General features: G+C 37.5%; 5 non-coding genes and 1 pseudogene across 5 annotated transcripts; all 6 read left to right on the top strand.

Moving 5' to 3' along the window:
* Window positions 1-10,646: 10,646 nt before the first annotated feature.
* Window positions 10,647-10,848, top strand: LOC135764549 (U2 spliceosomal RNA; annotated as a pseudogene).
* Window positions 10,849-11,633: 785 nt separating this feature from the next.
* Window positions 11,634-11,798, top strand: LOC135764316 (U1 spliceosomal RNA). The gene has a single exon (XR_010539871.1). It is a non-coding gene; the product is annotated as a U1 spliceosomal RNA (small nuclear RNA).
* A 5,679-nt stretch (window positions 11,799-17,477) lies between these two features.
* Window positions 17,478-17,673, top strand: LOC135764534 (U2 spliceosomal RNA). Its single transcript, XR_010540081.1, has one exon. It is a non-coding gene; the product is annotated as a U2 spliceosomal RNA (small nuclear RNA).
* A 785-nt stretch (window positions 17,674-18,458) lies between these two features.
* On the top strand, window positions 18,459-18,623 carry LOC135764304 (U1 spliceosomal RNA). Its single transcript, XR_010539859.1, has one exon. It is a non-coding gene; the product is annotated as a U1 spliceosomal RNA (small nuclear RNA).
* Window positions 18,624-24,294: 5,671 nt separating this feature from the next.
* On the top strand, window positions 24,295-24,485 carry LOC135764402 (U2 spliceosomal RNA). Its single transcript, XR_010539951.1, has one exon. It is a non-coding gene; the product is annotated as a U2 spliceosomal RNA (small nuclear RNA).
* Window positions 24,486-25,270: 785 nt separating this feature from the next.
* On the top strand, window positions 25,271-25,435 carry LOC135764584 (U1 spliceosomal RNA). Its single transcript, XR_010540111.1, has one exon. It is a non-coding gene; the product is annotated as a U1 spliceosomal RNA (small nuclear RNA).

Here is a 25,435-nt window from a genome sequence, read left to right as displayed (position 1 = left end):
AAAAATGATGGTGACAGGATTCCATGGTAATCACAAACAGGTAAACAAGTAAAATAATCACTATTTACTTTTAAAGGCATTTTGAAAATTGCTTGCTTATGCTGGGAGTAAAGGTATTTCATGCAAAAGGTATTTCCTCTTTAAAAGGTAATGTATGCTTCTTTTAAAGCTGACACATTTGCCACATTAAAATAACAGAAATGTGTACTGTTTAAACTTTTTGGAGCCGGTGTGTCTGTGTTCTTGGGGCACACATCTACATGTAAAAGCAGAATTGCTTATTATTCTTCTCTATTTCTTGTATAGGTCAATTATGAGTGAAGAACCGTTCACCAAATGAAGACCGCAGCCAGGTGACGGGATCCTGTGGTAATCACAAACAGGTAAACCAGTAAAATAATCATCATTTAATGTTAAAATAATTTTGAAAATTGAAGTTCTGTGTGTTCTTATTGTACTTTATTTATTTCTGCAGGTAAGCACCATACCGTAAGCTTCATTCCCTTTATAACAGGTAAGGTTCATACTGTTTTATTCTTTTGTACTGTTTTATTCGTACTGTTTTAAATCATTCAGTAAATGCAAAGTTAAACTGATGTGTTTTTAATCTAGATTTAAAAGTGTCTACTGTTGAAGCACATCTGATCTCTTCTGAAAGCTGATAATAACTGAATGCTGAGGCACCTTGTTTTGAGTGAACCCTTGTTTTTTCTAAATGACCTGATCCTATTGATCCGAGTAATCGGTTTCATATTCGATTAGCATATCTGTCATGTATTGTAGCCATGAAGTGGTTTTTAAACAAGAAACAGTACTTTTTAAATCCATTGACCATTGCAATAATCGGCCCTGCTGGTGATGAAAGCATGAACAAGTTTCTCTAAGTCCTGTCTTGAGACAAAACCTCTAATTCTGGCAATATTTCTGAGATGGTAGTAAAAGCAGAATTCCTTATTATTTTTCTCTATCTCAGGCTCTACGGCATATATGTCATGATTTTATTTGTCTATTTATATGTCTATTTACAAGGACTGCCTTGGCCAAATGTTATTGTTAATTAATATTGAAGCAGTTATTTAACATAGGTCCTTTGAGTAGTGATTTGTGTAATGATCCATATATCTATTTTTATGTATATTTTTAACTTAGGAATGTGATTTTAAAGCTCATATTTGTTATTGTATGACACCTCTCATGTTATGAAAGTAAAAAATAAATGTATTTTCTGATGTCTTGCATTTCTGTTTTTAAACTGTTAATCCTTATCAAGTGCTATACATTAGAAAGTGGATATAGAGTGAAATGCACACGGTGAATAATGAACGCAGACCTTCAGTGCCGGACCTCTGACCCGCTAACCTCCATCCCGACAGCCAGCGCCTTCTCCGGATGCCATTGCGGTATCGCTTCTCGGCTTTTTGGGTAAGATCGAGTGGACACCGGGGACTACACGTTTAAATGGATTTTTGACCTTCGGCTATGGAAGCGAGGCTTGTTCCGTCCACTCCGTGCATCGACTCTGGCGCTTTCCGGGGACAAATAAGGTGAGTTTAAAATCAGAGTTTGCTTCTTTAGTGCGTGGTTGCCAGTTTGTTTGCCAGTCCGTGGTCCATAATACGTTCCGCGTTCGTGGTCTCTCCATCGCTCAGTACTTTTCTGTGTTTCTATTTTACGTAAAGCTAACACCAAAACGATTGTGGAAGGCGCTATATAGATTGTTCTCAAAGAAAAAAAAACGAGAAACAAACCCATGTGAATATGGGTCAAATTATCTAGGCGGAGCACTTCGTTCAAAGAAAAACGCAACAGAATTGTTTGCGTTGAACAAAGACAATGGTGCCTGCAGACATCGAATGTGTATTGTGGATAAAAAATGGCCAGTGGGGTGGGACAATTTTTCTTGAATTAAGTGTTTATGGGAAAAGTTCACGAATTTTTTCTTACCCTGTAGTCAGATTTATTTGCTTGTTTTAAGCATAAAATAACAGGAGAAGAAATTGTGTAGGGGGAGCAGAGGGTTTTTTTTCGTTCAAAGAAAAGCAGCGTGGCACGAATGAATGTTTGGCTGAAATGCTATCGTAATTTCCCCCTTAATTTTCCTTACAAACATGAAACCAGAGAGAAGGGTCAGTTGGCATCGAATTGCACCTTGTATTCGGTGATTGATTGAGGAAAAATATGCGTATGTGTATATATATACTTGTTTTGTTGAACAGAGACAATGGCCGCGTGCTCCAGCGTCACCTATATGCCTATTTCACAAAATGGCGGCTTTGACCGGAAGTAGGGAAAACATCGTTCAGGTTGCACCACTACGATGGCCACTCAATATAGTATGGACTGACAGCTGCTTTGTTTTCTCCTACACATGAATTTACTTGTAAAAATAACAATAACAGATATTGTCGATTGGTGTTATAATATTTTTTTAGCATTTCGTATTATCAAAATATATCATATGTTAGACAGCTTATCAATTTTAAATAAAATAACGAGACATACATAACTATTCGTGTCTGCTCCCGTTTATTGTAATGAGTGTGCACATTTGGAGAAATACTTAGACATTTTACTTCTTATTTCTTTAGACTGAATAATTATTTCTTATTAATTCCAAAGTATGCGACCCGATGATCTAATCGTGGTGTATGTGCTATTCCTCGTTTGTTTGCCTGCATCCATTGCTTTACGGCTTGCTTGTTGCGTTTAAATGCACATTTGATTTCTTTACCAGCATTGGATTTAGACCATTCAATGAGAAGAGTTAACAGCGTTTATTATGATTGATAAGCCCTCAACGGAGAATGAGGTCGGCATACATTAAAAGCCTTATTTTGTTTTTATCGTGTGCCTTCCAAAATGTATGCGACGAAACTTAAATCACGCAAAATATGAATGGTAACTAGACGTGCTTGTTGTGTGCAAGGAGTGCATTTATTTGTAAACTTTTGCTAAATCAAAATGGTTTATTTGTATTTGCTTTTTACCTGGGTTTTATCAGGTTCGCAGTCGGGACATTTTTAATCCATAGTGTATGCATAATTAATTTCAAAGAAATAAGAAGTAAAATGTGTAAGTATTCCTCAAAATGTGCTTTGGACTAAGTCCCCCGTCATCACAGCAAACGGGAGCAGACCCGAATAGGTATGGCTAGTTATTTTATTAAAGGGGACATATTATGAGATTTTTTTTAAGATGTAAACTAAGTCTAAAATAGGTCTGAGTAAAAGTGTGCCGTTTTGGGTGTGTCATTTAAAATGCAAATGAGCAGATGAAGTGCAACCACTGATCACAATGATGGTGGTTTGTTGCAATTGAAGCTCAATTGTGCTGTGAAATATTTTATCTCTCTCTTTCTCTCCATACTAAATGGTTGTGCTGTGGTTGGATAGTGCAGATAAAGTGGGCGGTATTACCTTATTGTGACATCACAATAAGGGCCAAATTACAATGACCTATTTTTTAACATGCTTGCAGAAAATGGTTTACCAAAACTAAGTTATTGGGTTGATCTTTTTCACATTTTCTAGGTTGATAGAAGCACTGGGGACACAATTATAGCAGTTAAACATGGAAAAAGTCAGATTTTCATAATATGTCCCCTTTAAAAATTTCCAGCCGTCTGTAAATTTATGTTTGAAAGAAAAAAGTAAATTAATATCTTACTTACTGTTTTTGTCTTGTTTTCTAGTGAATATCTGACAATGCTTAAATGGAGATACATTTACTTGGTAAGCAAAGTGGCTTAAGATATTATGTATTGTAATAGAAAATTGTTATAAAAACGTTTTGTTTTTGCTGGGAATTCTTGTATATATTTCACAGCTATATAATTAATTATAATAACGCACTTTTTGTTGATAAACATGTTAAAAAATACATTAACACATAATAATGTGGCAACAAATCAAATGTGCATTTAAATGCAACAAGCAAAAATAAATAAATAAAGCAAATGCACGGAAAAGAAACGAGGAATAAAAGAAACACCGCGATTAAAAAAATCAGATCGCATACTTTGTAAAATAATTGAAATAAATTATAAAAATCAACAGGTTTATATTTAAAACAAATAAAAAATATCTGCCAGCGGGGTAAGAAAAATAAACTTAATTCTAGTTTCAACTTAATTCAATAATAAACTCAATTTAGGTTTATTTTTCTTACCCCACTGGCAGATATTCTTACTTGTTTTAAGCCTTAACCTATTACATTTTAGAATTTATTTCAGTAAACAAGACTTAAATTCTAAGCCACTTTGCTTATTAAGTAAATGTATCTCGATTTAAGAATTATTTTTTAACTCGAAAACATTAAGAAAATACTAAGTAAACGAACAAATTGGGATGTTCAAAACACTTAAATATTTTTTTTCACTCTACCCTTCATATTACAGCTGTCGAAAAACCACAGCAACGTTGACAGACCCGGAAGCCATGATACATTAGCAGTTTTTAAAATAAGTTAAATCTAGAATCCTTATTGGTTTTAGATACTTTAAAGCAATGAATGATCTTCTTTCTTTTGAATTGATTTGGTATTATGGAGGAGCTCTGTGTCTGGTTATTGAAGATGATTTGTTCTTTGCTCCTATGTTGGCTTATTTTTTTGTTATTTCCGTTACTATATATATTTTTTTCTTTGTTTTTTCTGATTTGAGGTTATGAAAATGTTTTAATTTGTAATAAAGGTTTTTTGAAAATTCTAAATTCTCTCTATCTCTCTCTCTCTCTCTCTCTCTCTCTCTCATGAGCGTGGATCAGATCCTGCATTAAAACATGAACTTCTGATTTGCTAGCTCAACGTTCTACCTCTGGGTTATACAATGAGAACGTATAGAGTTAAATGCCCGCTAGCCTCCACCCCAAAAGCCAGCGCCTTCGCCGGCTCCCCCTTTGGCTGCGTCTATTCCGGTATCGCTTCTCGGCCTTTTGGCTAAGACTGCGATCGACTTCTCTGTTTGGGAAGTAGATTATTGCTAAACAGTGGCATTAATCTTTACCAACGGAGGGAAATTTTGGACATACTTGTGGATCATTTTCTGTTTGTACGGAATTACAGTTTTTTTCAGGGTAAATAACATCTCGCCGTAAAAGGAGAAAAACTCGTGTCTACGGGTAAGTGCCTCTTATTCCTTTCGCTTTTACTATTTATTGCTTTGTGTAGTTTTTTAGTTATTTATTTGGTAGTTTAATCTTTTAGATATTTATTGTTGGTTTTAGTTATTTATTGGCTGGCGGTGCCTCCAGCATGGCGGCTGCTAGGGCCGGTATGCGGAGGCACCATAGCGTGCGCTTTTTGTTTAATAAAAATAACGATGGGACGTTAATGGTAATGTCTAGGCTTGATTTCTCACGTAAGTTAGTACAAAAAGTGTTGGGTTTCTCGGTGACTGACGTGAACTGCTTATTGACTTTGCCCCAAAACCGTGGATTTGATTTAAGTTTTAATAGCGCTTCACTGCTCAACGTTTTCTGGTCTCGGTTTGAAACGTTAAAAGCCAATTTTTCCATGTTCACAGTGGAGAAACTGACTGATAGTTCGCTTAAGGTAGTAATTGTCAGGATGTTTAATGAAACTGTGAGTGGAGAGGACATTTATGTGTGGTTGGCTAGATATTGCTCTATTCGTGGACAGCCAGTTAAGGTGTTAGATGAAGACGGCATCTGGAACTGCGCTTGGAGAGTGCCCATTAAACAATGGGAGAATCCAAGCGGGTTTCACGGCTTGAGTCAAATACCTTCCATGATTGTGCTGGGCGAAAATAGAGGTTACATTCATTATCAAGGGATGCCCAAATTGTGCCGCAAGTGTGGCCAAAATGGGCATCTCGCCGAGGCATGCCAGGAAATAGTGTGTGGAAAGTGCAGAGAAATTGGTCACGTTTTTGATGAATGTACCAATGGCAGGAAGTGCAATCTCTGTGGGGAATTTAACCATCTTTATAGAGATTGCCCTAAATCGTTTGCCAACATACTGAAAGCTAAAATGGCCGCCCCAAACAACCCGATCAGAGAGGAAGAGGCGGTCCCTGAGGTTTTGGAGGGAATTTCAAATACTCATTCAAGCCCAGGGATTGGCCAAAACGGAGCGGAGGGGGCGGTCCAAGGGGCGGAGCCAGAAGCGAGTAACGGCCGGGAAGATGAAGCTCCTCCCCCCCAACAAGACAAGGTAAAGTTATGTGTGGTGGCAGACAAGGAAAGGGAAGAGGAGGAGTCAGATGAATCAGACGCCTCCTCTTTGATAACAGTACCAGAAGTAGAAATGGAAGAAAATTATATTGAAAGCACCGGTGATATAACTTCTGATTGGTTACCAAATGCACAATTGCAAAAAAGACCTGCGGGGTCCCCTTTGTGTCAAACAGAGGAGAAAAAATTGAGGTCCACCAGTTCGGGTGACAATGAGGAGGACAGGGTGTGGCCCTCAGTATCCCCGAATGAGGTATCTTTTCTGCAAATACAGCTGAGAACATCATCGCCAAAGGAGCCGCAAGAGAATTTCTCTGCGGATCCCAAGGTGATAGGCACTCCTCCTCCTGAACCTAAAACTATTAGTATTAAAGAGGAGCAAGTGTCACAAGAGATTTCATGACCTCAACAAAATGCGTAGTCTTTTAAATAATATGTTTTAATTTCCTTTAAGCTCATGCCTTTTTTACTTAATTTTATCATGGCACTCACAATTTCCACTATTAATGTAAGAAGTGTAAAGTCTATGATAAAAGCACAAATGGTTTTATCATTTTTAAAATCTCAAAAGTCTGATATCTTTTTATTACAAGAATGTGGCTTACCTTTTTTATCTAGTTACAGGATGTGGGAGGAGAAATGGACGCCGGGACCCTCCATATGGAGCGGGTCAAATTTTAACAAAAACGACGGAGTGGCGATTTTACTAAATAACCCTCATATCTTGGTGAAGGGGAGCACGGTGGTGAGAGATGGACGGGCCATTTTAGCAAACTTGACTTTTTTAGATAGAGATTTTAAAGTGTTAAATGTGTATGGTTTTACAGGTAAAAATGATAGGTATGAGCTTTTAGAGGAACTGCAGTCCCACATGCTTGGGAGGGCACCTTTAGTGGTTGGGGGGGATTTTAATTGTGTCTTAGCTAAGACAGACAGGAAGAGGGCAGGGGAAGATTTTAAGGTTGACAAGACGTCAGTTTTAATGCAAAGTTTGGTTAAGGATTTTAAATTAGTTGACTGTTTTAAGACTTTGCATCCAAGAGAGCCGGGCTACACCTGGGTCAGTGGTGATGGCACCAATGCCTCGCGCATCGACTACATCTTCGTGCGTGACTGTCCGCCAACTGATGCTAGATTAACACCCTTGTTTTTTACTGATCACGCTATGTTGTCTTGCACACTTTCCCTCACCAGCAACCTGACGATAGGGAGAGGGATCTGGAAACTGAATTGCTCCCTGTTGCAGAACGAGGAGATAGTTAGAGAATACAGGGAGCAATTCAGTCAATGGCAGACCCTCCAGGACTTTTTTGATTCACATGCACAGTGGTGGGAAATGGTGAAGCATCGGACAAAACTGTTTTTTAGACAGAAAGGGACGGAAAAAAAGAACAAAGAAAAGCGATGCATGTTGGGACTGCAAAAAAGACTACAAAAGTATTTTAAGTTAGTAAATGAGGGCTTTGATTTTAATGAAGAATTAAAAGAGGTTAAGAAGAAAATGGCTGAGATCGAAAAAGAAAGAAATAAAGGGGTGATTTTAAGGAGTCAAGAAAAAGATATAGAAGAAGGTGAAAAATGTACACGATACTTTTTTAAGAAAATTATAACAAACAAGGGGCTAATAGCTAAACTTAAAAATGGCGACAAGGAAGTCAGTAACACTGAAGGAATTTTAGAGGAAGTGGAAACATTTTATAAGGATTTATACAAAAAGAAAGAAGTAACTGATGAAGCAATAAGTAAAGTTCTGGAAAACTTAAATAAGAAAATTGATAATGAGTGTGAGGTTTTAACCCAAGATTTTACTATTTTAGAGCTCACTAAAGGCATGAAGGATTTCAAAACAGGTAAGTCACCGGGAAGTGATGGCCTTCCGGTGGAGTTTTATGCAAAATTTTGGGACATTTTAGCACCAGAACTTTTAAAGGCTTTTAATGACTTTGACAGACTGGACCGACTCCCTGACAGTTTTAGAATAGGTATTGTTTCACTTCTACACAAAAAAGGGGATAAGACCGATTTGAAAACGTGGAGACCAATCAGCCTTTTAAACCTTGACTGTAAACTTTTTAGTAAGCTTTTAGCATCACGAATGTCTATGTTTTTAAAAGATGTGATCCACCCGGATCAAGCATGCGCTGTGCCCGGGAAGAGGATCACAGACAGCCTGATATTGATTAGAGACGTCATCTGTTTTGCGAGAGACAGAAACATTGGCCTAATAGTGTTAAATTTAGACTTTGAAAAAGCTTTTGACCGTGTCTCGCACCAGTACCTTTTGCAGGTACTGTGTAAAATGGGGTTCCCAGGGAGGTTCTTAGCATGGGTGGGATTGCTGTATAACGATATAACCAGCAAAATCCTTGTTAACGGGCATCTAACAAATGCTGTCAATATACACAGCGGCGTCCGTCAGGGCTGCCCGTTATCTCCGCTCCTGTATGTGGCTTGCATAGAGCCACTGGCACAGCTCTTGAGAAGGGACCAACGGATTGAAGGTTTTAAAGTACCAGGAATGGGAGGAGTGACAACAAAATGTGTGTTATATATGGATGACGTGACAATTTTAACTACTGACTTTTTATCTGTCCGGAGAGCTTTGGAGTTAACAGACTTTTATGGACAGGCCTCAGGCTCAATATTAAACAGGAACAAGTCTGAGGCCCAGCTCTTTGGACAGTTGGGTGATAAAGACTTGGGAGGACTGGACGTGACACTCAGAAAAACGGACATAAAAATTTTAGGTGTAAAATTTGACAGTGAGGGTGGGGGAAGTGGTAACTGGAGTGGAATTTTAGGCAAAGTGAGACAGCGACTAGGACTGTGGGGACTGAGGACTTTGACTATGGAGGGAAAGATTTTAGTTTTTAAAGCTGTGATTTTACCCCTGTTTTTATTATTGTGTTCTGTTTTTAGCCCCCCCAGGTTCTTCATTTTAGCTGTAGAAAGAGCAGTTTTTTATTTCCTTTGGGGTTCTAAGTGGGAGAGGACACGAAGAGAAATCATCAAAAAGAGAAAGGAAAACGGAGGGAAAGGTCTTCCGGACCTCAGCTTGTTTTTAGGGAGTAATTTCACAGCATTACACATCAAGTACGCTACGGCCCCATCAAGTAGTGCGACCACAGCAATGGTTAAGTTTTGGATGGGGTCGTATTTACGCACTTTAAAAGTTTTAAAAGTAGATCTCAGAGCCCCAGTGTCTTTTAACTTGCCAAAAGAATATGGTTTTATTAAGAAATTTTTAAAGAAATATGATTGTGAAAACCAAAATTTGAACGTTTTAACTAATCATAAAAAAATAATCTCTGTTGTGCAGGATCGGGAGAAGGTGAGCCCAGTGTCAGGCCTAATGGAGAGCGAGGCAAAGACTGCGTGGAGGAACGCAGCCCACCCTGCCCTCCAGAACCGGCATAAGGACCTTTCGTGGATGGCGGCCCATGAGATCCTCCCGACCAGGGCGGTTATGCACTCCAGGGGCATGTCCACCAACGCAAAATGCCCACGGCCTGGGTGTGATCAACAGGAGACCGTGCGGCATGTCCTCTGGGAGTGCGGCGCTGCACAGGACCAGTGGACCGCGACCGGCCCCCTAGTTTTCCCGTGCCTGCCAGCGGGTGGAGTCCAGATGGACTACAAACTCGCCGTCCTAGGGGTGGGCTGGAGCATGAAGGACTTAACAAAAAAACAGTTTACACAGCTCTGGCTCACCCTGAACGCTATAAAGCATGCAATCTGGACTGCCAGAAACCTGCTGGTGGGGAAACGGGTGACGGTGCCCCTCCACGCCACTGTAAGGACGGTCGAGTACATGCTGCAGGGGCACCGCACCTAATCATTCGGATGGGGGGGCCGGGGTTGCCACAGAGAGGGTCCTGGCCGCCACCGACCCTGGTCGCCCGTAGATGCACCCTCACCACCATTGGCTACGGGAACAGCGGGCCAGCGGGTGGGGATCTCCTCTGGGTCCCTGAAGCAGGGTCTGATGGCTTGAAACTGAGGGCCAGGGGTGGGCCGGAAGGGAAGGCTCACCTCCCCGGTCCAGTATAATAGAACACTGTTTTCACCCCATTTTATCTTGCTTTTACTGATTAGAGGCTTACAAATTACTGTTTTAAATGCTATTTTAACACTGTTTTTTATCCTGGTTCTTAAAACACACTGGAAGCACTTGCAAATAGCTAATGTTATTCTAAAAAATTAAGTATATTGAACTGTAGTTATTTTTAATGGTTTTAAAGATAACATAAATTGTATAGAGGTGCTTTTAAATAGCATGTGGATATCTTATATTTTGTGTTTTAGAGTTTCAGGATTTAAATTGCGTTTTTAATCCTCATTAAAATTATGTTTTATTTCAGATCTATTTTTTGTTTTTAGACCTGCATGTGCAGGGGTATAAAATGTTTTATGTAACCTGACTTGTTTACAGCATGTGCTGTTATTTATATGATGATCTTGTTTCAATAAACAAAAATAGAAAAAAAAAAAAAAAAAAAAAAAATCTGTTCTTATCAGTTTAATGTCTGATACGTCTCCTATCCGGGGACTATATGTTAAATGGATTTTTGACCTTCGGAAATGGAAGCGGAGCTTGCTCCTTCCACTCCATGCATCAACATGGTATTGCAGTGTTTCCATGAATGGTGCGCTCCCCATCTCGGGGATAAATAAGTCAAGTATAAAAAAAAGAATTTGCTTCTTTTGTGCGTGAATGACGGTGTTTTTTCTAATCCGTGTGTTTTAAAATTGCTGTGATTTCGTTGGCTTTATTGGTTTAACGAAAAGCTTGCGTGGAAATGAACACGCTGATAAAGAAATGTTTTTGTAATGTATTTAATTAATTTCTTTACAAGTTTGCGGAGGTGATACGAGGACGAATTAAACATCCTCGACACAGCTGAAGGCGCAACAAAAGCGAACGAGACCGATTGGAATGTTAAAAACACCTGAAAACTTTTTTCACTACCCTTCATACTACAGCTGTCGAAAAACCACAGCAACGTCGACAGACCTGGAAGCATAGCTGTACTTGTTTAACTCACAACGACAACGGGTAAGTCATTGAGCCCTGTGTTTTTATTTATCCACGTTCTAAAATTGCTATGCTTTCGTTGTTTCTTGATTGCTCTGTACATTGTTTTTTGTTTCTATTCCACGTAAAGTTACTTTGTAATAACGAAACCATATATTTGAATGCGCAATTTAAATCCATTTGATTTAAATTGTTTCACATATTTCACTCTACACGGTTCAACCGGGCTGGAAACGGAATAAAAACAGGGTAGATCTCGAAGAATGTTTGGTCTCAGACGTGGCTTCGTGCGCTTTCCACCTGGTCACACACAGTAAATGAAATGTTAGTCGGACGGCCTCCGGGGGCGCCGTCGATGTGATCGGTCACAGGAAGATGCGGCCGTCTGGCCTCAAAGGGTGTCGCTCATACTTACCTGGCAGGGGAGACACCATGATCATGAAGGTGGTTCACCCAGGGCGAGGCTCAGCCATTGCACTCCGGTTGGGCTGACCCTTTGCGAATTCCCCAAATGTGGGAATCTCGACTGCAAAATTTCTGATAGTGGGGGACTGCGTTCGCGCTCTCCCCTGACCTTTGTGTTAAAAATAGATTCGCTTGTCGTTTTACGTAAAATCCAAGAGACATCTAACCACGGCCCAAGAATACATTAGTCATCAAAAAAGCGGCTATTCAACGACTACATAACTTTTAATAGACAGCGAATAAGTGTCTAGGCTAAAACAAGGCTTAATTTGGGCTGTCAGTGAAAATCTAATAGCCGTTTGACCATTCCAAACGAATAGACTAGCCATTAAATAGAACCACAATCAAACGGCTACATGTCTAAGAGCACAAAATAATGCTTAGATGATTCTTTTACTTCCAATATAAGAGGTTCTCGGGAATGGCAATCATCCAAACTAATAAATTATAAAGGCTTTTATAAGAAAATGACAACAGTTAAACAACCTAGACAGCGTTGGGCAATACAAAATGCTAATAAATACAAGACAAATTGAAATATTGTACATGCATGTACATTAAACAAGCCAACAAATCTGCCAATGGGCTACGACAATTTTTCTTGAATTAAGTGTTTATATCTAGATTTGTTTCTTACCCCTTTGGCAGATTTATTTGCTTGTTTTAAGCCCAAATTCTGAGTTTTTTCTCCCTAAAGGCTAGGTTTATTTTCTTAGGGCATTTTGCTCATCAAAAAATGCATCTTATTTTAAGACTTTCTAGATATTTGTATAGTTAAAACAGTTCGAAATAACAAGTAAGAAATGATTTTTTGCAATGTATTCATTCATTCGCTACCCTTCATACTACAGCTGTCGAAAAACCACAGCAACGTCGACAGACCTGGAAGCGTAGCTGTATTTGTTTAACTCACAAAGACAACGGGTAAAGTATTTTCTTGATTACCTAAATGACTTGCTGTAGGAAAATAAGTTTAGGTTTAAGGGGGGAAATACAGTTTAAAGGGATATTTCAATTTATGATGATAATTCTGTCATCATTTACTCATGCATACAGGCTTACAACAACACGAGGATTAGTTTTTTTCTGAGTAACACAAAAGAAGGTATTTTGAGGAATGATGGTAAACCCACAGCAGATAGTCACCATTGACTTCCATAGTAGGAATAAAAAAATATGATGGAATTTAATAGGTACCATCAACCGTGTGCTAACCATCACTTTGCAAAATATTTTCTTCATCATTTATCACGATACTTCCAAAATATTTTTTCCTACTAAGTCAATATTTCATTATTTGCTTTACAAGCTTAAAAATGATGGTGACAGGATTCCATGGTAATCACAAACAGGTAAACAAGTAAAATAATCACTATTTACTTTTAAAAGCATTTTGAAAATTGCTTGCTTATGCTGGGAGTAAAGGTATTTCATGCAAAAGGTATTTCCTCTTTAAAAGGTAATGTATGCTTCTTTTAAAGCTGACACATTTGCCACATTAAAATAACAGAAATGTGTACTGTTTAAACTTTTTGGAGCCGGTGTGTCTGTGTTCTTGGGGCACACATCTACATGTAAAAGCAGAATTGCTTATTATTCTTCTCTATTTCTTGTATAGGTCAATTATGAGTGAAGAACCGTTCACCAAATGAAGACCGCAGCCAGGTGACGGGATCCTGTGGTAATCACAAACAGGTAAACCAGTAAAATAATCATCATTTAATGTTAAAATAATTTTGAAAATTGAAGTTCTGTGTGTTCTTATTGTACTTTATTTATTTCTGCAGGTAAGCACCATACCGTAAGCTTCATTCCCTTTATAACAGGTAAGGTTCATACTGTTTTATTCTTTTGTACTGTTTTATTCGTACTGTTTTAAATCATTCAGTAAATGCAAAGTTAAACTGATGTGTTTTTAATCTAGATTTAAAAGTGTCTACTGTTGAAGCACATCTGATCTCTTCTGAAAGCTGATAATAACTGAATGCTGAGGCACCTTGTTTTGAGTGAACCCTTGTTTTTTCTAAATGACCTGATCCTATTGATCCGAGTAATCGGTTTCATATTCGATTAGCATATCTGTCATGTATTGTAGCCATGAAGTGGTTTTTAAACAAGAAACAGTACTTTTTAAATCCATTGACCATTGCAATAATCGGCCCTGCTGGTGATGAAAGCATGAACAAGTTTCTCTAAGTCCTGTCTTGAGACAAAACCTCTAATTCTGGCAATATTTCTGAGATGGTAGTAAAAGCAGAATTCCTTATTATTTTTCTCTATCTCAGGCTCTACGGCATATATGTCATGATTTTATTTGTCTATTTATATGTCTATTTACAAGGACTGCCTTGGCCAAATGTTATTGTTAATTAATATTGAAGCAGTTATTTAACATAGGTCATTTGAGTAGTGATTTGTGTAATGATCCATATATCTATTTTTATGTATATTTTTAACTTAGGAATGTGATTTTAAAGCTCATATTTGTTATTGTATGACACCTCTCATGTTATGAAAGTAAAAAATAAATGTATTTTCTGATGTCTTGCATTTCTGTTTTTAAACTGTTAATCCTTATCAAGTGCTATACATTAGAAAGTGGATATAGAGTGAAATGCACACGGTGAATAATGAACGCAGACCTTCAGTGCCGGACCTCTGACCCGCTAACCTCCATCCCGACAGCCAGCGCCTTCTCCGGATGCCATTGCGGTATCGCTTCTCGGCTTTTTGGGTAAGATCGAGTGGACACCGGGGACTACACGTTTAAATGGATTTTTGACCTTCGGCTATGGAAGCGAGGCTTGTTCCGTCCACTCCGTGCATCGACTCTGGCGCTTTCCGGGGACAAATAAGGTGAGTTTAAAATCAGAGTTTGCTTCTTTAGTGCGTGGTTGCCAGTTTGTTTGCCAGTCCGTGGTCCATAATACGTTCCGCGTTCGTGGTCTCTCCATCGCTCAGTACTTTTCTGTGTTTCTATTTTACGTAAAGCTAACACCAAGACGATTGTGGAAGGCGCTATATAGATTGTTCTCAAAGAAAAAAAAACGAGAAACAAACCCATGTGAATATGGGTCAAATTATCTAGGCGGAGCACTTCGTTCAAAGAAAAACGCAACAGAATTGTTTGCGTTGAACAAAGACAATGGTGCCTGCAGACATCGAATGTGTATTGTGGATAAAAAATGGCCAGTGGGGTGGGACAATTTTTCTTGAATTAAGTGTTTATGGGAAAAGTTCACGAATTTTTTCTTACCCTGTAGTCAGATTTATTTGCTTGTTTTAAGCATAAAATAACAGGAGAATAAATTGTGTAGGGGGAGCAGAGGGTTTTTTTTTCGTTCAAAGAAAAGCAGCGTGGCACGAATGAATGTTTGGCTGAAATGCTATCGTAATTTCCCCCTTAATTTTCCTTACAAACATGAAACCAGAGAGAAGGGTCAGTTGGCATCGAATTGCACCTTGTATTCGGTGATTGATTGAGGAAAAATATGCGTATGTGTATATATATACTTGTTTTGTTGAACAGAGACAATGGCCGCGTGCTCCAGCGTCACCTATATGCCTATTTCACAAAATGGCGGCTTTGACCGGAAGTAGGGAAAACATCGTTCAGGTTGCACCACTACGATGGCCACTCAATATAGTATGGACTGACAGCTGCTTTGTTTTCTCCTACACATGAATTTACTTGTAAAAATAACAATAACAGATATTGTCGATTGGTGTTATATTATTTTTTTAGCATTTCGTATTATCAAAATATATCATATGTTAGACAGCTTATCAATTTTAAATAAAATAACGAGACATACATAACTATTCGTGTCTGCTCCCGTTTATTGTAATGAGTGTGCACATTTGGAGAAATACTTAGACATTTTACTTCTTATTTCTTTAGACTGAATAATTATTTCTTATTAATTCCAAAGTATGCGACCCGATGATCTAATCGTGGTGTATGTGCTATTCCTCGTTTGTTTGCCTGCATCCATTGCTTTACGGCTTGCTTGTTGCGTTTAAATGCACATTTGATTTCTTTACCAGCATTGGATTTAGACCATTCAATGAGAAGAGTTAACAGCGTTTATTATGATTGATAAGCCCTCAACGGAGAATGAGGTCGGCATACATTAAAAGCCTTATTTTGTTTTTATCGTGTGCCTTCCAAAATGTATGCGACGAAACTTAAATCACGCAAAATATGAATGGTAACTAGACGTGCTTGTTGTGTGCAAGGAGTGCATTTATTTGTAAACTTTTGCTAAATCAAAATGGTTTATTTGTATTTGCTTTTTACCTGGGTTTTATCAGGTTCGCAGTCGGGACATTTTTAATCCATAGTGTATGCATAATTAATTTCAAAGAAATAAGAAGTAAAATGTGTAAGTATTCCTCAAAATGTGCTTTGGACTAAGTCCCCCGTCATCACAGCAAACGGGAGCAGACCCGAATAGGTATGGCTAGTTATTTTATTAAAAATTTCCAGCCGTCTGTAAATTTATGTTTGAAAGAAAAAAGTAAATTAATATCTTACTTACTGTTTTTGTCTTGTTTTCTAGTGAATATCTGACAATGCTTAAATGGAGATACATTTACTTGGTAAGCAAAGTGGCTTAAGATATTATGTATTGTAATAGAAAATTGTTATAAAAACGTTTTGTTTTTGCTGGGAATTCTTGTATATATTTCACAGCTATATAATTAATTATAATAACGCACTTTTTGTTGATAAACATGTTAAAAAATACATTAACACATAATAATGTGGCAACAAATCAAATGTGCATTTAAATGCAACAAGCAAAAATAAATAAATAAAGCAAATGCACGGAAAAGAAACGAGGAATAAAAGAAACACCGCGATTAAAAAAATCAGATCGCATACTTTGTAAAATAATTGAAATAAATTATAAAAATCAACAGGTTTATATTTAAAACAAATAAAAAATATCTGCCAGCGGGGTAAGAAAAATAAACTTAATTCTAGTTTCAACTTAATTCAATAATAAACTCAATTTAGGTTTATTTTTCTTACCCCACTGGCAGATATTTTTACTTGTTTTAAGCCTTAACCTATTACATTTTAGAATTTATTTCAGTAAACAAGACTTAAATTCTAAGCCACTTTGCTTATTAAGTAAATGTATCTCGATTTAAGAATTATTTTTTAACTCGAAAACATTAAGAAAATACTAAGTAAACGAACAAATTGGGATGTTCAAAACACTTAAATATTTTTTTTCACTCTACCCTTCATATTACAGCTGTCGAAAAACCACAGCAACGTTGACAGACCCGGAAGCCATGATACATTAGCAGTTTTTAAAATAAGTTAAATCTAGAATCCTTATTGGTTTTAGATACTTTAAAGCAATGAATGATCTTCTTTCTTTTGAATTGATTTGGTATTATGGAGGAGCTCTGTGTCTGGTTATTGAAGATGATTTGTTCTTTGCTCCTATGTTGGCTTATTTTTTTGTTATTTCCGTTACTATATATATTTTTTTCTTTGTTTTTTCTGATTTGAGGTTATGAAAATGTTTTAATTTGTAATAAAGGTTTTTTGAAAATTCTAAATTCTCTCTATCTCTCTCTCTCTCTCTCTCTCTCTCTCTCATGAGCGTGGATCAGATCCTGCATTAAAACATGAACTTCTGATTTGCTAGCTCAACGTTCTACCTCTGGGTTATACAATGAGAACGTATAGAGTTAAATGCCCGCTAGCCTCCACCCCAAAAGCCAGCGCCTTCGCCGGCTCCCCCTTTGGCTGCGTCTATTCCGGTATCGCTTCTCGGCCTTTTGGCTAAGATCAAGTGTAGTATCTGTTCTTATCAGTTTAATGTAATGTCTGATACGTCTCCTATCCGGGGACTATATGTTAAATGGATTTTTGACCTTCGGAAATGGAAGCGGAGCTTGCTCCTTCCACTCCATGCATCAACATGGTATTGCAGTGTTTCCATGAATGGTGCGCTCCCCATCTCGGGGATAAATAAGTCAAGTATAAAAAAAAGAATTTGCTTCTTTTGTGCGTGAATGACGGTGTTTTTTCTAATCCGTGTGTTTTAAAATTGCTGTGATTTCGTTGGCTTTATTGGTTTAACGAAAAGCTTGCGTGGAAATGAACACGCTGATAAAGAAATGTTTTTGTAATGTATTTAATTAATTTCTTTACAAGTTTGCGGAGGTGATACGAGGACGAATTAAACATCCTCGACACAGCTGAAGGCGCAACAAAAGCGAACGAGACCGATTGGAATGTTAAAAACACCTGAAAACTTTTTTCACTACCCTTCATACTACAGCTGTCGAAAAACCACAGCAACGTCGACAGACCTGGAAGCATAGCTGTACTTGTTTAACTCACAACGACAACGGGTAAGTCATTGAGCCCTGTGTTTTTATTTATCCACGTTCTAAAATTGCTATGCTTTCGTTGTTTCTTGATTGCTCTGTACATTTTTTTTTGTTTCTATTCCACGTAAAGTTACTTTGTAATAACGAAACCATATATTTGAATGCGCAATTTAAATCCATTTGATTTAAATTGTTTCACATATTTCACTCTACACGGTTCAACCGGGCTGGAAACGGAATAAAAACAGGGTAGATCTCGAAGAATGTTTGGTCTCAGACGTGGCTTCGTGCGCTTTCCACCTGGTCACACACAGTAAATGAAATGTTAGTCGGACGGCCTCCGGGGGCGCCGTCGATGTGATCGGTCACAGGAAGACGCGGCCGTCTGGCCTCAAAGGGTGTCGCTCATACTTACCTGGCAGGGGAGACACCATGATCATGAAGGTGGTTCACCCAGGGCGAGGCTCAGCCATTGCACTCCGGTTGGGCTGACCCTTTGCGAATTCCCCAAATGTGGGAATCTCGACTGCAAAATTTCTGATAGTGGGGGACTGCGTTCGCGCTCTCCCCTGACCTTTGTGTTAAAAATAGATTCGCTTGTCGTTTTACGTAAAATCCAAGAGACGTCTAACCACGGCCCAAGAATACATTAGTCATCAAAAAAGCGGCTATTCAACGACTACATAACTTTTAATAGACAGCGAATAAGTGTCTAGGCTAAAACAAGGCTTAATTTGGGCTGTCAGTGAAAATCTAATAGCCGTTTGACCATTCCAAACGAATAGACTAGCCATTAAATAGAACCACAATCAAACGGCTACATGTCTAAGAGCACAAAATAATGCTTAGATGATTCTTTTACTTCCAATATAAGAGGTTCTCGGGAATGGCAATCATCCAAACTAATAAATTATAAAGGCTTTTATAAGAAAATGACAACAGTTAAACAACCTAGACAGCGTTGGGCAATACAAAATGCTAATAAATACAAGACAAATTGAAATATTGTACATGCATGTACATTAAACAAGCCAACAAATCTGCCAATGGGCTACGACAATTTTTCTTGAATTAAGTGTTTATATCTAGATTTGTTTCTTACCCCTTTGGCAGATTTATTTGCTTGTTTTAAGCCCAAATTCTGAGTTTTTTCTCCCTAAAGGCTAGGTTTATTTTCTTAGGGCATTTTGCTCATCAAAAAATGCATCTTATTTTAAGACTTTCTAGATATTTGTATAGTTAAAACAGTTCGAAATAACAAGTAAGAAATGATTTTTTGCAATGTATTCATTCATTCGCTACCCTTCATACTACAGCTGTCGAAAAACCACAGCAACGTCGACAGACCTGGAAGCGTAGCTGTATTTGTTTAACTCACAAAGACAACGGGTAAAGTATTTTCTTGATTACCTAAATGACTTGCTGTAGGAAAATAAGTTTAGGTTTAAGGGGGGAAATACAGTTTAAAGGGATATTTCAATTTATGATGATAATTCTGTCATCATTTACTCATGCATACAGGCTTACAACAACACGAGGATTAGTTTTTTCTGAGTAACACAAAAGAAGGTATTTTGAGGAATGATGGTAAACCCACAGCAGATAGTCACCATTGACTTCCATAGTAGGAATAAAAAAATATGATGGAATTTAATAGGTACCATCAACCGTGTGCTAACCATCACTTTGCAAAATATTTTCTTCATCATTTATCACGATACTTCCAAAATATTTTTTCCTACTAAGTCAATATTTCATTATTTGCTTTACAAGCTTAAAAATGATGGTGACAGGATTCCATGGTAATCACAAACAGGTAAACAAGTAAAATAATCACTATTTACTTTTAAAAGCATTTTGAAAATTGCTTGCTTATGCTGGGAGTAAAGGTATTTCATGCAAAAGGTATTTCCTCTTTAAAAGGTAATGTATGCTTCTTTTAAAGCTGACACATTTGCCACATTAAAATAACAGAAATGTGTACTGTTTAAACTTTTTGGAGCCGGTGTGTCTGTGTTCTTGGGGCACACATCTACATGTAAAAGCAGAATTGCTTATTATTCTTCTCTATTTCTTGTATAGGTCAATTATGAGTGAAGAACCGTTCACCAAATGAAGACCGCAGCCAGGTGACGGGATCCTGTGGTAATCACAAACAGGTAAACCAGTAAAATAATCATCATTTAATGTTAAAATAATTTTGAAAATTGAAGTTCTGTGTGTTCTTATTGTACTTTATTTATTTCTGCAGGTAAGCACCATACCGTAAGCTTCATTCCCTTTATAACAGGTAAGGTTCATACTGTTTTATTCTTTTGTACTGTTTTATTCGTACTGTTTTAAATCATTCAGTAAATGCAAAGTTAAACTGATGTGTTTTTAATCTAGATTTAAAAGTGTCTACTGTTGAAGCACATCTGATCTCTTCTGAAAGCTGATAATAACTGAATGCTGAGGCACCTTGTTTTGAGTGAACCCTTGTTTTTTCTAAATGACCTGATCCTATTGATCCGAGTAATCGGTTTCATATTCGATTAGCATATCTGTCATGTATTGTAGCCATGAAGTGGTTTTTAAACAAGAAACAGTACTTTTTAAATCCATTGACCATTGCAATAATCGGCCCTGCTGGTGATGAAAGCATGAACAAGTTTCTCTAAGTCCTGTCTTGAGACAAAACCTCTAATTCTGGCAATATTTCTGAGATGGTAGTAAAAGCAGAATTCCTTATTATTTTTCTCTATCTCAGGCTCTACGGCATATATGTCATGATTTTATTTGTCTATTTATATGTCTATTTACAAGGACTGCCTTGGCCAAATGTTATTGTTAATTAATATTGAAGCAGTTATTTAACATAGGTCCTTTGAGTAGTGATTTGTGTAATGATCCATATATCTATTTTTATGTATATTTTTAACTTAGGAATGTGATTTTAAAGCTCATATTTGTTATTGTATGACACCTCTCATGTTATGAAAGTAAAAAATAAATGTATTTTCTGATGTCTTGCATTTCTGTTTTTAAACTGTTAATCCTTATCAAGTGCTATACATTAGAAAGTGGATATAGAGTGAAATGCACACGGTGAATAATGAACGCAGACCTTCAGTGCCGGACCTCTGACCCGCTAACCTCCATCCCGACAGCCAGCGCCTTCTCCGGATGCCATTGCGGTATCGCTTCTCGGCTTTTTGGGTAAGATCGAGTGGACACCGGGGACTACACGTTTAAATGGATTTTTGACCTTCGGCTATGGAAGCGAGGCTTGTTCCGTCCACTCCGTGCATCGACTCTGGCGCTTTCCGGGGACAAATAAGGTGAGTTTAAAATCAGAGTTTGCTTCTTTAGTGCGTGGTTGCCAGTTTGTTTGCCAGTCCGTGGTTCATAATACGTTCCGCGTTCGTGGTCTCTCCATCGCTCAGTACTTTTCTGTGTTTCTATTTTACGTAAAGCTAACACCAAAACGATTGTGGAAGGCGCTATATAGATTGTTCTCAAAGAAAAAAAAACGAGAAACAAACCCATGTGAATATGGGTCAAATTATCTAGGCGGAGCACTTCGTTCAAAGAAAAACGCAACAGAATTGTTTGCGTTGAACAAAGACAATGGTGCCTGCAGACATCGAATGTGTATTGTGGATAAAAAATGGCCAGTGGGGTGGGACAATTTTTCTTGAATTAAGTGTTTATGGGAAAAGTTCACGAATTTTTTCTTACCCTGTAGTCAGATTTATTTGCTTGTTTTAAGCATAAAATAACAGGAGAAGAAATTGTGTAGGGGGAGCAGAGGGTTTTTTTTCGTTCAAAGAAAAGCAGCGTGGCACGAATGAATGTTTGGCTGAAATGCTATCGTAATTTCCCCCTTAATTTTCCTTACAAACATGAAACCAGAGAGAAGGGTCAGTTGGCATCGAATTGCACCTTGTATTCGGTGATTGATTGAGGAAAAATATGCGTATGTGTATATATATACTTGTTTTGTTGAACAGAGACAATGGCCGCGTGCTCCAGCGTCACCTATATGCCTATTTCACAAAATGGCGGCTTTGACCGGAAGTAGGGAAAACATCGTTCAGGTTGCACCACTACGATGGCCACTCAATATAGTATGGACTGACAGCTGCTTTGTTTTCTCCTACACATGAATTTACTTGTAAAAATAACAATAACAGATATTGTCGATTGGTGTTATATTATTTTTTTAGCAATTCGTATTATCAAAATATATCATATGTTAGACAGCTTATCAATTTTAAATAAAATAACGAGACATACATAACTATTCGTGTCTGCTCCCGTTTATTGTAATGAGTGTGCACATTTGGAGAAATACTTAGACATTTTACTTCTTATTTCTTTAGACTGAATAATTATTTCTTATTAATTCCAAAGTATGCGACCCGATGATCTAATCGTGGTGTATGTGCTATTCCTCGTTTGTTTGCCTGCATCCATTGCTTTACGGCTTGCTTGTTGCGTTTAAATGCACATTTGATTTCTTTACCAGCATTGGATTTAGACCATTCAATGAGAAGAGTTAACAGCGTTTATTATGATTGATAAGCCCTCAACGGAGAATGAGGTCGGCATACATTAAAAGCCTTATTTTGTTTTTATCGTGTGCCTTCCAAAATGTATGCGACGAAACTTAAATCACGCAAAATATGAATGGTAACTAGACGTGCTTGTTGTGTGCAAGGAGTGCATTTATTTGTAAACTTTTGCTAAATCAAAATGGTTTATTTGTATTTGCTTTTTACCTGGGTTTTATCAGGTTCGCAGTCGGGACATTTTTAATCCATAGTGTATGCATAATTAATTTCAAAGAAATAAGAAGTAAAATGTGTAAGTATTCCTCAAAATGTGCTTTGGACTAAGTCCCCCGTCATCACAGCAAACGGGAGCAGACCCGAATAGGTATGGCTAGTTATTTTATTAAAAATTTCCAGCCGTCTGTAAATTTATGTTTGAAAGAAAAAAGTAAATTAATATCTTACTTACTGTTTTTGTCTTGTTTTCTAGTGAATATCTGACAATGCTTAAATGGAGATACATTTACTTGGTAAGCAAAGTGGCTTAAGATATTATGTATTGTAATAGAAAATTGTTATAAAAACGTTTTGTTTTTGCTGGGAATTCTTGTATATATTTCACAGCTATATAATTAATTATAATAACGCACTTTTTGTTGATAAACATGTTAAAAAATACATTAACACATAATAATGTGGCAACAAATCAAATGTGCATTTAAATGCAACAAGCAAAAATAAATAAATAAAGCAAATGCACGGAAAAGAAACGAGGAATAAAAGAAACACCGCGATAAAAAAAATCAGATCGCATACTTTGTAAAATAATTGAAATAAATTATAAAAATCAACAGGTTTATATTTAAAACAAATAAAAAATATCTGCCAGCGGGGTAAGAAAAATAAACTTAATTCTAGTTTCAACTTAATTCAATAATAAACTCAATTTAGGTTTATTTTTCTTACCCCACTGGCAGATATTTTTACTTGTTTTAAGCCTTAACCTATTACATTTTAGAATTTATTTCAGTAAACAAGACTTAAATTCTAAGCCACTTTGCTTATTAAGTAAATGTATCTCGATTTAAGAATTATTTTTTAACTCGAAAACATTAAGAAAATACTAAGTAAACGAACAAATTGGGATGTTCAAAACACTTAAATATTTTTTTTCACTCTACCCTTCATATTACAGCTGTCGAAAAACCACAGCAACGTTGACAGACCCGGAAGCCATGATACATTAGCAGTTTTTAAAATAAGTTAAATCTAGAATCCTTATTGGTTTTAGATACTTTAAAGCAATGAATGATCTTCTTTCTTTTGAATTGATTTGGTATTATGGAGGAGCTCTGTGTCTGGTTATTGAAGATGATTTGTTCTTTGCTCCTATGTTGGCTTATTTTTTTGTTATTTCCGTTACTATATATATTTTTTTCTTTGTTTTTTCTGATTTGAGGTTATGAAAATGTTTTAATTTGTAATAAAGGTTTTTTGAAAATTCTAAATTCTCTCTATCTCTCTCTCTCTCTCTCTCTCTCATGAGCGTGGATCAGATCCTGCATTAAAACATGAACTTCTGATTTGCTAGCTCAACGTTCTACCTCTGGGTTATACAATGAGAACGTATAGAGTTAAATGCCCGCTAGCCTCCACCCCAAAAGCCAGCGCCTTCGCCGGCTCCCCCTTTGGCTGCGTCTATTCCGGTATCGCTTCTCGGCCTTTTGGCTAAGATCAAGTGTAGTATCTGTTCTTATCAGTTTAATGTCTGATACGTCTCCTATCCGGGGACTATATGTTAAATGGATTTTTGACCTTCGGAAATGGAAGCGGAGCTTGCTCCTTCCACTCCATGCATCAACATGGTATTGCAGTGTTTCCATGAATGGTGCGCTCCCCATCTCGGGGATAAATAAGTCAAGTATAAAAAAAAGAATTTGCTTCTTTTGTGCGTGAATGACGGTGTTTTTTCTAATCCGTGTGTTTTAAAATTGCTGGGATTTCGTTGGCTTTATTGGTTTAACGAAAAGCTTGCGTGGAAATGAACACGCTGATAAAGAAATGTTTTTGTAATGTATTTAATTAATTTCTTTACAAGTTTGCGGAGGTGATACGAGGACGAATTAAACATCCTCGACACAGCTGAAGGCGCAACATAAGCGAACGAGACCGATTGGAATGTTAAAAACACCTGAAAACTTTTTTCACTACCCTTCATACTACAGCTGTCGAAAAACCACAGCAACGTCGACAGACCTGGAAGCATAGCTGTACTTGTTTAACTCACAACGACAACGGGTAAGTCATTGAGCCCTGTGTTTTTATTTATCCATGTTCTAAAATTGCTATGCTTTCGTTGTTTCTTGATTGCTCTGTACATTTTTTTTTGTTTCTATTCCACGTAAAGTTACTTTGTAATAACGAAACCATATATTTGAATGCGCAATTTAAATCCATTTGATTTAAATTGTTTCACATATTTCACTCTACACGGTTCAACCGGGCTGGAAACGGAATAAAAACAGGGTAGATCTCGAAGAATGTTTGGTCTCAGACGTGGCTTCGTGCGCTTTCCACCTGGTCACACACAGTAAATGAAATGTTAGTCGGACGGCCTCCGGGGGCGCCGTCGATGTGATCGGTCACAGGAAGATGCGGCCGTCTGGCCTCAAAGGGTGTCGCTCATACTTACCTGGCAGGGGAGACACCATGATCATGAAGGTGGTTCACCCAGGGCGAGGCTCAGCCATTGCACTCCGGTTGGGCTGACCCTTTGCGAATTCCCCAAATGTGGGAATCTCGACTGCAAAATTTCTGATAGTGGGGGACTGCGTTCGCGCTCTCCCCTG

This window comes from Paramisgurnus dabryanus, chromosome 9, assembly GCF_030506205.2.
Source record: "Paramisgurnus dabryanus chromosome 9, PD_genome_1.1, whole genome shotgun sequence".
Classification (NCBI taxonomy): domain Eukaryota; kingdom Metazoa; phylum Chordata; class Actinopteri; order Cypriniformes; family Cobitidae; genus Paramisgurnus; species Paramisgurnus dabryanus.
This window is presented reverse-complemented; position numbering and strand designations above follow the sequence as displayed.